Genomic DNA, 13,169 nt, shown 5'->3' with positions numbered 1-13,169 from the left:
TAGTTTTTGCAATAAGAACACTTGCTTATCATCTTTTCTTCACGGTTCCACCTCTATGTATGTCGTGTTTTGTTTTTTTTTCAAACAGTGAAAAGAAAGATTAAGGGGTGAAAGGGTATTTTTGTCTAATTAGTATTTTAAATAATGGAAGACTTGGAGAGTACGATTAGGTCATTGTCATGTAAAAGACGATTTTTTTTTTTTCTCTAAAAATAAGTATCCATTACAATTGGTTCATTTGCCTACTTGGGCAGATAATTGATACCTTTTTGTATGTTAGTTACTCCTTATCTTTTTGCTGCCATTAAAAAGACTCAGTTGCAATGTAGTGAATAGATGTTTTTTTTCCCCCTCTTAGTTTCAACTAATATTATTATATATGGTTAATTTGGTGTTTCCACCCCCAAGAAAAGAAATAACATTTTTTTTTTTTTTTGTGATTAAGTAAAAAGAAGGAACATTTTTAAGCTGGGTTGTGTGGCTGTAAATTTTAACAAAGGCAAATTTATTTATTTATTTATTTTTTATTTTTTTATTTTTTCTGGCAATACCAACAAGCCCGACGGCACTTACAACACAACAATACATCAACTCACTGCAACACATCAAATCTACACAAAAGCAGGAAAAAAACAAACAACCCCTAGAGACACCACCTGAAACCACACCAAAAAACCAGGCTAAGCCTTGGCAAACGACAAAACATCAACTGGTTTCAGAGAATCTAGGTGGATTCGCCCCCACAAGCAACGCAAGTTGTGTATCAAAGGATTGAGACGGAGAGGAATCTGACTGACAAGATTCACCATTTTGAGCCGCAGATTGATCACAGGAAGCTGAGATGGGACTAACCACAGTCCCATGAGGCCCATGATCCTGAAATGAAATTTAGGGTAGTAGAATTCTATGAAATTTAAGATGAGAGGGAATAAATAAGAATGTACGGGTAGAGAGAGAGAGAGAGAAATGGTGACGTTTACATGTAGGGAAACTACACAAAATTTAACTTAGGGTTAAACATGTCAAATTGCAATCCGGTGGAATCTTTTAATTTGTTGATTAGGACATAAATTTTCACTGTTCTTTTTTAGAAACAGCTAGGCTGCCCATTGTAGTCGTGTTTAATGACCCAATTGTCCTCACTTATTTTACTAATTTTTAAGTTTTTAACCCACATATTATCTCTCTTTCGAGAGAATATTGGGTACCCCAAGGGTACCTCGTCAGCTTGTCCACCTGGTACCCCAATCCAATAAAAACATTACAACTGGCTACCTTTCCACCTCAGCTTCTTACTCAACATGCCATTAACGGAGACGGCGTCAACTTTGTTAAAAAAAAAAATTAGCGTTGACCGGATTGAGGAATCATCTTCACCATCGCCAGCCCCACCAACCAGCAGCCATCGCCGAGCACAAAGCTCGTTCTCGGGTAGCCCAGAAATGTCCCTTATGATCTCGCCGAGTTGGCTCACCAACGAGTCTGAGCTAAAGACCCACAAGAATTAAAGATTTTGGAGCGATTGAGAGAGACCCAGATGAGAGAATTGCTTGAATCTGTAACGCGGAGTTACGAGACATACGCCATAGTTTTGAAGGTCAGAGCGCCGCCGGCGCCAGAGAAGATGGCGCGTCGAGCACCGGTCGATTTGGTGATAGTATTAGATGTGAGCGAAGCGTGACGGTAGAGAAATTGCAGATGATGAAACACGCGATGCGATTGATCATGTTGTCTCTTTCATCCGCCGATCGTCTCTCCATTGTGGCTTTCTCGGCGAACTCCAAGAGGTTGTTGCCACTGAAAAGAATGACGGTGAACGGCCTGTCATCGGCGCGTCGAATCGCCGATGCACTTGTGGCAGGCCAAGGCTCGAGTTTCACCGACACGCTGAAAAAAGCAGCGAAGGTGTTAGAAGACGTTCACGACGGGCCAGTCTCTGCCGGTAAATCGGCGATGGAAAGGCGTCAATCCTCCGTCGTCTGTTCCACGCACTACTCACACCTCAAGATCCCTGTACACGCCTTTGGATTCAGCCAAGGTGGCGTGTACGGCGACGCCTTCGCCAAATTATGGTCGGTTTACTGAGCGTCGTGGTGCAGGATTTCCGTTTGCAGCTCGGTTTCGCCTCCGCTCTGGCGAAGATCGCAGCGGTTATTCACACACCGGTCGGCCCCGCGCTCTCGGATCCGGTTGGATCCGGCTCGGTGAGTTATATGCCGAAGAAGATGGGTTTCATAATTTTTTTTTTTTTTAACGAAGTTAACAACGTTCCGTTAGTGGCATGTTGAGTATGAAGCTGATGTGGAAAGTTAGCCAATTGTCATGTTTTTATTGGATTGGGATACCAGGTGGAACAGGCTGACGGGGTACCCTTGGGGTACCCAATATTCTCTCCTCTCTTTCACTCCTGTCCACCAACACAACTGATCTGGACAAGGGACAAACTCTCTCTCCATCTCCAAAACACCTACCCACATTTTATCTTTCTTCTTCTTCACTTCTCTCCACCAACACACCGGATCTGGACAAGCTCTCAATCGAAGCTAACACTCGGGCGGAGGGAGGAGGGGGTGGGAGCTCAAAAATTTTGAATTTTTTTTATTAGTATAGGGAAAAAATAAAAAAAATAGTATAGGGAAAAAATAAAAAATTTCCCCCCCACCCCCCAAAATTTTTTTTTCTCTAATGGGCTTTTAACAAATTTAGGCCAAGATTGTGTGTTAATATACTCAAGTTTTGTATAACTGTTGTATTTGCTGATTGTCCAGGAGTCTGATAATGATAGACTAGTTGTTTCAAACTGATGATTAAATAAGAATTTTAACTTTACTTTTCATAATAAACAGAACGGATGTGAATACGTAAGTTCCCTCCCTTTCTCCTTTTATCTTCTATTTTGCTTTTTAGTTTTGTAAATTATAATGTTATGTGTTGTTTTTTGTCCATCTTTACTTAAACACTAAGTGCATACACTAAGTGCTCAGTGCAGTAAACGTTCTACGTTTCTTAAGTCGAAGTTTTACATTATGCAGTCAACTTTGTACCTTAGTGTAGTGAATGTTTTACATTCTACAATTTTGAAAACCAATTAAAAAAATCATTATAATAATGAGATTCAAAAAAAATTTCATGATTTTTTTGAAAGTTCTTGTGCTAAAAGTCCAAAGAAATCACTAAAGTAAGAAAAAAAATTAACAAATCATTTTAACGATAATATATATTTGAAATTTTTACATTTCTTAAGTGAAAGTTTTACATCTCAATCAACGTTTTAAATTAGTGCAGTAAATGTTTTACATTCTATGATGGCGCTATTGTTTTTACATATAGAGATGATTAGATAGATCTTGAGCAAAGTTTGGTGTTTTGTGATTCCATGGGAAGGTTTTTCCACTGACTACCGTCCCTTCTTAGGGGATTAAGGTAGCCTTGGCTAGATTAATTATGTAATTTTTGTAGTTTAATTTGGGGAAATAATATTGTATGTAATGGATTTCATGAATAAGATGAGGATTTATGTGCAATTTGTGTATTACATTAAATTGGTGTATGATCCAGGCAGAATTCATATATATAAGTATATCTACTATGTAATCCTTGTCTTAGAACCATATTTTTATACTTGTACTCTTGATAACTTTATGGTGACAATGAAGATTGATTTCATGAAATGGGATTATGGCATGTTATGTATGACTTTAGATAAATTATGCAAAGGGAAGATGGACCATGTTACACCCTTAGATTAATGTAGTTAGGTAGATGGTCCATGCCAACTAAAGATAGTTTATGCTAGATAATTACTTTCATGTGCTAAAACTTACAAATTCAAGACCTTGATAGGTCATGCCTAGGGAAGATGGCTCATACCACACCCTAGTTTAGGTGGATGAGCCATGCCAACCGTAGATGGGTTATGCTTAGTCTTGAGTTACATGAATTTATGAAAAATTGTTGTAGTTGTTAATGCTTCTACACTTTATCATTACATGTAGTTGTTTTCCCCAAGTTAATTACATTATAGCATGATTATGAGGTCTCGGTGAACTCAATTCCCTAGCTTCTTTTCATTGTTATTTCAATCTTTGAATTCGAATTAATTTTATTTAAATTTTATGCTAAGTGACAAACAAATAAACAACTCTTCAAATCATCTTGTGACATTAACAAGCTTGAAATTAACCTTTGAAATCTTATTTCCATAAGCTTCGCAATCTTCGTGGATTGATACCCCTACTTAGCCACATTCTACTTGAATTTGTGCTAGTCGGTGGTTTTATAATTAACGCACCGCTTGGACTCGCATCAATGTACACCTGCCAATTTTCATGTGATGAACCTCAATAAACACAGCAAATGAGTCTGAGCAGGCATATATACTGTAATGTACTATCTCAGACCCTTGTATAAAATGTGTCACATAAGAGTAAATGACAACACTGCCTCTATACTATATTATAAGCTACAATGCAGCTTGTATAAGCCCTTGAAGCCTCTGATACACAACTTTTTGACATTAAAAATGCAAATATAGCTTAGGGAACATTAGGACCAACAATCTCCCCCTTTTACCTTTAATGACAAAAACTCTAACATGAAATAAGAACTCAGTGTTTAAGATTCAACCACATAGGTATATGATAACATTCAGCACAGTTAATCACAAATAGATACCAAAACAAGATAAAAGGAATAGTATAAATGCTACCCTTATTTCAGTCTTTTCTCCCCCTTTTTGACATTAAAGGTGAAAAGGTGATAAGGACCAACAATGGTAAGCTCAATAAGGTGGTGGAACAACCCTGAAAAGGTCTCTAAGGGTTGTAAATCTCTGAGGAAGAAAAAGTTTGGTTATAATATTTGCAAGTTGACCTTCAGTGGACAAATAGGTGATATCAAGAAGTCCTTTTTAGACTTTATCTCTGAGAAAGTGATACCTGATGTCAATGTGTTTGCTCTTCTAATGAAGAGTATGGTTTTTACTGATAGCAATAACACTTTGAATGTCATAGAAAAGCTTGGGAGGTCCTGAAAATTAAAGTCCAAGGTCTGCAAGTGTGGTTTTCATCCAAACCAATTGTGAGCCAGCTTGAGAGGCAGCTATATATTCAGCTTCAGAGGTAGAGAGAGAGATAGTATCTTGCTTCTTGCTTAACCAAGATATTATATTAGAGCCAAGAAGATAGCAACAACCATAAGTACTCTTTCTGTCAAGTAAATAACCACCCCAATCAACATCTGAATAAGCTACAATAGGCAATGTAGGTGAGAAAATGTAGTGTAGACAATAGGAGATAGTCCCTTTGACATATCTGAGGATCCTTTTGGTAGCTTGAAGGTGAGAAACCTTTGGATGACTTTTAAATCTTGCTACCAACCCCACATAATACATTATATCAGGTCTTGAAGCTGTGAGATACAACAGACTTCCAATTATAGACCTGTAAAGTGTTGAAGGGACAACTTTTGTGGTGCACTCAAGAGTAAGCTTGGTATTAGGACACAATGGTGTTGAGATAACCTTACTATCAACAATATGGAACTTCTTAAGCAGCTCAGAGGCATACTTTTGTTGAGAAATGAAGATTCCTATGGATGTTTGACTGATTTAAAGGCCTAAAAAATACCTGAGAGTTCCCAAAAGGGACATTTCAAACCTTGTCTTCATTAGATTGGGAAATTCTAAGGCTAATGAGGTGTCTGAGCCACAAAATATGATATCATCCACACAGATTTGAAGAATAAGAAATTAGTCTTGATGAACTTTGACATAAAGAGTGCTATCAACCTTACCTTTGTGAAAACCTTGTTCAACTAAGAAGTGATGCAGCTTTTTATACCAAGCTCTAGGGGTTTGTTTGAGACCATACAAAGCCTTACTCAGTTTAAACACATGAGAGGGATGCTTAGAATTCTTAAAACCTTCAGGTTGTTTCAAGTAAAATTCTTCAATTAAATCCCCTTTCAAGAAGGCAAACTTTACATCCATTTGATAAACTTTGACTTGTTTGTGACAAGCAAAGGATAAGAGCATTCTAATGGATTCCATTCTAGCAACTAGAGCAAAGGTTTCATCATAATCAGTACCTGCTTGTTGAGAATAACCTTTATACACCAACCTTGCTTCTGTAAATCCACTTGGAACCAATTACATTTTTGGCTGCAAGTCTAGGAACAAATGTCTAGGTATCATTTTTATGAATTTGATCAAGTTCTTCTTACATAGCCACTACCCAATCTTCACTATTCTATGCTTCATAGTAAGATTTTGGTTCAATAGAAGACAGCATTGCAAAGTGACTATATTCTTCACCATCTTCAGTTTTGAACTCAGTGAGTCTCTTCTTAGTCCTTGTTTGAACTCTAGCTTGAGGTGAACCAATGATTTTTTAGCTTGAACCTGCTTTTGTAGCCCTAGATAAGTGGTTTCTTTTTGAATTTCAGGTTTTGAAATGGAAGAGCTGGCTTCATTAGATCCTGGTGTGTTACAGCAGTCTTCATTTGAATTTGATTGAGGATTCTCATCAAATTTCAAATGAATTGATTCAACAACCTTTGAAGATATGAGATTATAGCATCTGTAAGCCTTGTTCTTGATGGAGTAGCACAAAAAGATACCTTCATCTGCCTTTGAATCAAATTTCCCTAAGCTATCAATATGGTTTAGTATGTAGCATTTGCTACCAAATACTTTGAAGTAGTGAACTATTGTAGGCCTTTCATACCATAATTCAAAAGGAGTCTTGGTTGAATTAGGTCTAAAAAGAACCCTATTGATGATGTACACTGTAGTACTTACAACTTCAGCCCAAAAACCCTTTGTAAGACCTTTCTCAAGCAACATTGTCCTCCCTATTTCCTTAACTATCCTATTCTTTCTTTCCATAACTCCATTTTGTTGAGGAGTAGCTACATTTGAGCACTATTTCTTAATGCCTTTGATATCACAGTAACTTTCAAATTTTCTCATGATGAACTCCGTAACAAAATCAGACCTAAGTCTCTTCGCAGTGTAAACTTTTTCATTTTCAACAAGATTAACAAACATGATGAAGTGTGTAATAGCTTCAGATTTTTCTTTTAAGAAGTAAACCCACACCATTATGTTGTAATCATCAATGAGAAGTATGAAATACTTACTTCCACCAATACTAGTAGTTTTGGTAGGACCATAGAGATCCATATGTATCAAATCAAGGGCTCTTGAAATGTTGAGTTCTTTGGAAAGGAATGAAACTTTAGTTTTCTTTCCTTGTTGACAGGATATGCAAGTATGATTATCTTTGAATTTGAGTTCAGGTAAGCCTTTTACAGCTTTTAACTTTAGAATTTTGGATAAGTTTCTTGAATGAAGATGACGTAGTCTCTTGTGCCACAGAATAACTTCATTAAAGGTTGTCAAATTACATTGAGTAGTCTGAGTTTCTTCAGTGATAATATAGACATTTTCAAAAGATCTACAAGCTGAGAATAGAACCTGTTCTAATTCAATATCAGCCACATTGCATTTTTCTTTATCAAAACATACTTTCTTCCCACTATCACACAATTGACTTACACTGAGAAGGTTATGTTTGAGTCCTTCAACAAGTAGAACTTATTTGATCTCAGGCAATTCTTTAGACTTGCTCACAGTGCCAAATCCTACAATTTTCCTTTCAATTGTCACCAAAGATCACATTCCCACCATCAATTTTTTTTTCAAAGAAACAAACTTAGAACCAGCACCTGTCATGTACTTTGAGCAGCCACTATCAACATACCATCTATCATTTGTGTTACAGGCCTTGAAGGCCGTATACACCAGCAAACTCATTGCATTTAACTTCTTAGGCATCCACATCATCTTGTATTTCACAAAAGACCCTTTGTTCTTGACTTTCTGAACTTGAGTTAAGTCAGACGTCTTCACATACATCTTAGTCACCTTGAAGTTTCTTATAAATGAGGTAACAAAGTCACTTCTGTTGAATCTCAGGGTATTGTAAGTGCTGTCAAGTATATCATAATTAAACCTCAAGGCTTTTACAATTGGAAACCTTGCATATACTTCACCAGTTATAGCCTTAACAAACACAAAATGAGTTTGTTTGAACTTTGTTGTTGTGTCACATATATAATTAATACCAGTCTTTCCAATTTTCTTAGTAATTACTTCCAAATCTCACCCATCTTCAAGGATCTTTCTTCAAGAATAAGTGATAGTTCTTCTTTACACCTTTTGGTAGACCACTCAGTGTTATATTGAGACCTCAACATGCTTAAAAAGGCAAGAAAAGCTGAACACAAAGTTAACAGTTTAAGTTTGAAGTGTTTAGTGAGGAGTTGTTTGGATCTCAGTAATTCTAAATTGAGTTTTTTGATTTGAGACTTCAGTTGATTACACTTTACATCAAGTCTCTCACATTCTTCTAGGATTTCTTTAATCTCAGAGTCACTGTCTTCTTCAACTTTGGCTAAAACTTGTGGAGTTTCAAGAATGGCCATGAAGAGGCATTCATTTTCTTGTAATTCTTCAAGTTTGTCTTATTCAGGGACTGTATCCCAATCTAAGATGAGAGTTTTTCTTGTAAATCTTCTTTTGTTATTTGCCCCTTCATTCTTTCTCTGATTTTGCCTCTTTGAGTTGGGAAAATTAAACACATAATGACTAGGCTTACCACAACCATAGCAGGTTAGGTTTTGTGGTTGAGTTCTTTTCTTAAACCTGAACTTTCTGAACTTCTTAGCCTTGTAGGCCACTTCATCTTCTACAAGATCATCATCTTCAGACTTTGGTTCAACTTTTTCAAGAACTTCTTTGGCTTTAAGTGCATTTTCTCTTCTTTGTAGAGTTGGAACACCAATTCTCATTTCATAGGCTGTAAGAGAAGCTTGTAGATCATCAATCTTCATCTAAGATAAGTCTTTATCTTCAAGAATTGTAACCTTGGCATTGAACCTAGGTGTAAGGGACCTAAGTATCTTTTTGCACATATCAAAATCTTTAATGTCTTCACCAAGGACCTTCATATTATTGGCAATGTCATTGATTCTGAATAAGTATTCTGCAACAACGTCTCTTTCTTCCATCTTACAGACTTCATATTGCACTTTAAAAAGCTGTATTTTGTTCTCCTTGATAACATTGTTTCCTTCAAGAGAATCCCACATTTCTTTGGTTATCTTATAGTTTTTAACTTTGGTGAACTCTTATTGCTTCAAAACACAAAAAATAACATGTTTGGCTTTTCCAATCATTAGCCACAGCAAGTTTATCTTCTGCAGAAGAATTGTCAGGACTAGGGCTGCAACTCGGGTGGGCCCAACCCGAAATAACCCAAGCCCAGCCCGAAATTTTGTGGGCTTGGGCAATGTTTTACTAATTTTGGTTTGGGCTTGGGCTATATATTTTGAGCCCGAATTCAATTCAGGCTGGGCTTGGGTTGATATGGATGAAGCCCGAAGCCTAACCTGAGCCCGAAAATATTATATATATTTATAATTATACGTAAGTCACAAGAGTGTAGTAGCTAAGTTGGTAGTGTGCTTGGGATTGGGATTTATGCTTAAGGTTTTATTTTCAAGTCATAGGTGTATCAATCATTAATTGATTTATTTTTTATACACAAATTCTTCTGAGGTGGGCTTAGTGCGGGCTCGGGCTGGACAAATTATAGGCTAGGCTTGGGTAGCTCAGCTCAGGCTTAGGCGGGCTCGGACTGGGCTTGGTTTGAAGATTTTTTATATGGGCCTAGTTCGAGATGAGGCTAAGCTTACCCAACCTCCTGAGTTGCAGCCCTAGTCCGGACTGAGAACCACAATACCATGCATAGTGGCATGCCAAACATCATAGGAGTAAGACATTAAGAAGGCCTCCATTCTGATTTTCCAAGAATCATAGTTTGAGCCATTAAACCTTGGAGCTTTGTTTGTAACTCGGCCTTCATCCATTGCTAGGATCAACTATAGGCTTGTTAGATCCTTACAATGCAGATCAAAGCTCTGATACCAATTGTTAGACCAAGAGGGGGGTGAATTGGTCAGATCTTTTCTTCTTTAAATTCTCCACAGCAGATAAAACAATCACACATAGAACACAGAAACAAGTAGTACAAGGAAAACCTCTCAACTAGGGAAAAACCTTGGTTCTAGGCCTCAGCCAATTAAATCATTCACTAGTTGTATGCAAGTAGTTACACACTCAACTGTCTCACTCTCTGCACACACCCTTGTACAAGATAATACACTAGTTTTTGTATCTTCTACACACACAATAGTTCAACACAGTACACACAGGCACTCCCTTGTCCTAAGCAACCTTGCTTGGACCATGCAAGCACTCACAGCTTACCAAATACACTATAGTAGATATAAAATAATATAAACTAGTTTTCCCTACAATGGAATAGGTTAGATAGCTCAAAAATCCAATTTACAGCCTCTAAAGCCCTTTCTGTTGAAGTTAGGGTTTGAGGGGTAAAATTAGAATTTCACATCACTATAAATTCAGTAGCCCCTTCCACAATCTTGTTTTAATAAGCTACTCATGTTTATATGCTCAAAAGATGTAATACAACATGAGTAAATCACAAAGTTCATTCACAACACTCACAACAGCAGTTCACAGTTAAAACTTAGGGTTTTGAACACTTAAAATCAATGCATACCAATATTCTGTCCCACAGCCAATTTCAACAGTCTTGATATTCACCAAAATATACTTGCTAACACTTATATAAATCATAAAGTAGCAAGACTTAGTCATTCTATACTTGAATCACAGTTTTAAACCAGAAAATAAGCTTAACGATAAGTCTTAGAGTCCAAATTCACTTTTAGCATATTTATGTTCAAAACTCTATGCTAAGCAAGTGTATTAAGCTCAAATATACCTATGACAACACTCAGATGAAACAGCAGCCTTAATGAAAATTTCACACCTCAATCTAGCCCTTGCACCAGCAGCTTTGATAGCAACATGATCTTCATAGTAAATGTACACACAAGGCTTGAATCAGTGAAGTTTTCTGGCTTGGATCATTATCAAACACCACAGAAAACTTTGTTCATTTGAAGCTCTTGAGAGTATATTGCTGCAAACTGCTTTTCAGATTTTCATTCAAGGTTAAAACCCTAAAACTTTCTATAACAACATATATATAGTGACTCTCAATACGCTAGCCCTTTAACACCAATGATATACACCTGTCACTTTTAGCCAATGATTGACAAAAGAATATACTAACATTTTTCATGAGAATGGACCAATGTAACCTTGCCACCTTAGCTGTTTTGTCCTTATTCACACCAGAAATTACACCTTATAAGATAAGGGTGTAATTTTCATTGTTATCAAAACTTAGCCTCTAAGCAATGCAATTTTATTGCATACAATATTTCTCTAGGACCACTTCAATGTGTCACACACCTGAGCTTAACATAGAAAGACCAAAATTCCCTTGTAACAACTATAAACATTCTCAGCAGAATATAAGTCCTGAGACTGTATATATCACAATGCAGGTTCAACCATAGCTATTCAATACAATGCAACTATCTGGACATATGTATAAACATATAATACAGTGGAGAAAAAACAATAATACCCCTATGTACACCTGTAGCCAATTTTCATGTGATGAACCTTAATAAACACAGAAAATCAATCTGAGCAGGCATAGATACTGTAATGTTCTATCTCAGACCCTTGTATAAAATGTGTCTCACAAGAGTAAATGACAATACTGCCCTATACTATATTCTAAACTACAATGCAGCTTGTATAAGCCCTTAAAGCCTCTGATACACAGCTTTTTGACATTAAAAAGGCAAATATAGCTAAGTGGACTTTAGGACCAACACTTTTAAGTCACTAGACCATTTTAATGTATAAATATTGAATCCTTGAAAGAAAATGAGAGTTTTTTGTTAAACATATTCGAGTTTCCTTAGAAGTCACAAAGAGTCTTTTAATGAGTAAAGATTGAATCATAGGATGAAAATACCTCAATCAATGTACCTTTTAAGTCACTAAATTTTTTAAATGTAAAAAGATTTAATCTTTGAAAGAAAAAGAGAGTTTTGAATAAAACTTATTCGAATTTCCTTTAAAGTCATGAAGAGTGTTTTAATGAGTAAAGATTGAATCTTTGATTGAAAATACCTCAATCAAGGTACCATTTAAGTCACTAAAACTTTTTTATTTATAAAGATTGAATCTTTGAAAGAAAATGAGAGTTTTGAGTTAAACTTATTCGAGTTCCCATTAAGACTACAAAGACTATTTTAATGAATAAAGATAAAATCTTTGAATGAAAATATATTAATCAAGGTACCTTTTAAGTCACTAGATCTTTTTTAATATATAAATATTGAATCTTTGAAAGAAAATGAGAGTTTTGAGTTAAACTTATTTGAGTTCCCTTTGACATGATGAAAAGTGTTTTAATGAATAAAGATTGAATCTTTGAATGAAAATACCTAAATCAGGGTATGTTTTAAGTTAGCAGACCTTTTTAATGTATAAATATTTAATTTTTGAAAGAAAATGAGAGTTTTAAGTTAAACTTATTCGAGTTTCCTTCGAAGTCACAAAGAATTTTTTAATGAGTAAAGATTGAATCTGTGAATGAAAATACTTCAATCAAGATACCTATTATGTCATTAAACCTTTTTAATGTATAAAAATTGAATCTTTGAAAGAAAATGGGAGTTTTGAGTTAAAGTTATTCAAGTTCCCTTTGAAGTCACAAAGAGTGTTTTAAAGAGTAAAGATTCAATCTTTGAATGAAAATATCTCAATCAAGGTACCTTTTAAGTCCCAAGCCCTTTTTAATGTATAAAGATTGAATCTTTGAAAGAAAATGAGAGTTTTGAGTTAAACTAATTTGAGTTCCCTTCTAAATCACGAAAAGTGTTTTAATGAGTAAAGAATGAATCTTTGATTGAAAATACCTTAATCAAGGTACCTTTTAAGTCACTAAACCTTTAAATGTATAAAGATTGAATCTTTAAAAGAAAATGAGAGTATTGAGTTAAACTTATTCAAGTTCCCTTTGTAGTCACAAAAACTATTTTAACGAGTAAATATTGAATCTTTGAATGAAAATACCTTAATCAAGATACATTTTAAGTCACGAGATCCATTTTAATATATAAAGATTGAATCTTTGAAACAAAATGAGATT

The sequence above is a fragment of the Cornus florida genome, unplaced genomic scaffold, assembly GCF_030987335.1.
Source record: "Cornus florida cultivar Cherokee Brave unplaced genomic scaffold, ASM3098733v1 CherokeeBrave_3.0.0_Hap2_Chr02, whole genome shotgun sequence".
Taxonomy (NCBI): Eukaryota; Viridiplantae; Streptophyta; class Magnoliopsida; order Cornales; family Cornaceae; genus Cornus; species Cornus florida.
Note: the sequence above shows the minus strand (reverse complement) of the source record.